Source organism: Corticium candelabrum, chromosome 6 (genome assembly GCF_963422355.1).
Source record: "Corticium candelabrum chromosome 6, ooCorCand1.1, whole genome shotgun sequence".
NCBI classification, from domain to species: domain Eukaryota; kingdom Metazoa; phylum Porifera; class Homoscleromorpha; order Homosclerophorida; family Plakinidae; genus Corticium; species Corticium candelabrum.
Genome location: NC_085090.1, coordinates 6,360,118 through 6,361,607, shown reverse-complemented (window position 1 = coordinate 6,361,607; position 1,490 = coordinate 6,360,118). Strand labels below are relative to the sequence as shown.

At 35.8% G+C, this 1,490-nt stretch overlaps 1 long non-coding RNA gene across 1 annotated transcript in view; it reads right to left on the bottom strand.

Annotated features, from left to right (window-relative positions):
- Positions 1–251: 251 nt before the first annotated feature.
- Positions 252–1,490, bottom strand: part of LOC134181597 (uncharacterized) — a 1,393-nt gene continuing 154 nt past the window's right edge. The window contains exons 2-4 of the long non-coding RNA XR_009970179.1: positions 1,460–1,490; positions 868–955; positions 252–798 (exon numbers count right to left, since the gene is read on the bottom strand). The exon at positions 1,460–1,490 is cut by the window's right edge and continues 36 nt beyond it. This is a non-coding gene — a long non-coding RNA (uncharacterized LOC134181597). The remainder of the gene's footprint in view (positions 799–867; positions 956–1,459) is intronic.

Genomic DNA, 1,490 nt, shown 5'->3' with positions numbered 1-1,490 from the left:
CCTAGATGTACTGAAAATAGTAACTCAAGCTGTGTAGTGGTGTATGTCTGATAATTCTGTTGTGCATTTCACACACACAAACCTAGCCTCGAAGTTCCAGACCTGGGAGACGGTCTGGAACTACGAGGCTAACACAAACCGAACTACACGGCTCATATAAACAAGGGTACCATGTTTATCTCAATGAAAATGTTTGTCAGTTTTCAGTGTTCACAACAACAGAAACGTTTCATGCAGACATACAATGCCTGCATAAGTGATGTTGAAAAGACAAGTGACTCATAATTCTGCATAACCTTCAAAGTATTAAGATGTACATACTGTGATGTGGTTATGTTATGTTAAGTGGTTATGACTAGGAGATGCTGCGAATTAACTATTGTAATTGACTGAGTGTCAATGCTGTATATGCATTAATTAATTAAGTTTAAGCAAAAGTAATGTTTTTTAGCTATGCCATTGTGACACATGACAAAATCCGGATTCCTAAGCCTCACTTTAAAGCAGGTCCTTGAAATCATCACTAAGTTGTCCTCCCATAATACTCTAAAGTGATGATTTTGCTGCAAATGCCCAATGTTGAACTGCCTCTGACAATGTCAATAAATTGCAAAATACTTTCAGACCAAATCAAAATTTGATCGAATACACCACTGTAGACTCTTTACCACTGAGACCATTACTTCCTGTTCTAGTGCAGTGATTGAAGTGGTGGACTCTCCTCACCCACCATGTCACTCAATCATTTCAAAGTTCTCTTTTATCCTCACCTTCACTCTTACCTTTAAATTTCCTAACCTGCAACAAGACAATGAAGATGCTGAAAACCTCCAAAGACCTCCATATCAGGTGACAATTAAAGAGTACCTGTATCAACACCGTATACCCATTTTCTCTGATGATCTGCAGCAGGTGATCCACCTCATACGTTTTGTTTTATCATTTGCAATATATACTTTAGACATGACAGATAAGAACTCAATTAATTTCTCTTGACTCAATGCAATGCTATTGACTTAATGCTATTGTGGACCCAGCCTTCATCTTGTTCTGAATGTGTTCTCGCTTGCTATCTTGTGCTTGTGTTCATTGCTTTGTTTTTTATCCTGTTGGTTAATTAAGATAGTGAGAAGTTCTCTACATAATTTGCTCTTATTTCGAACAGACCTTGGTTGCATGATTTGATCGATGTAAACTCACTTGTGGATATGTATAGATATCCACAATATGAATATGATATATATACATATATATATATATATATATATATATATATATATATATATATATATATATATACATGTATAAATATATATCATATTTCAGCCAATGTCTAGTTCAGACCACACCAGCCCAGTGCATGTGATTGGTGCTGCTCAAGAGAGAAGAGTAAATGAGGTAGTACTGCTATCCCATGTGTATATTACATTAAAAATTAATTGACAGACAAGAAGGATACGAATTCATGGAGCAAGACGACGAATTTGAAC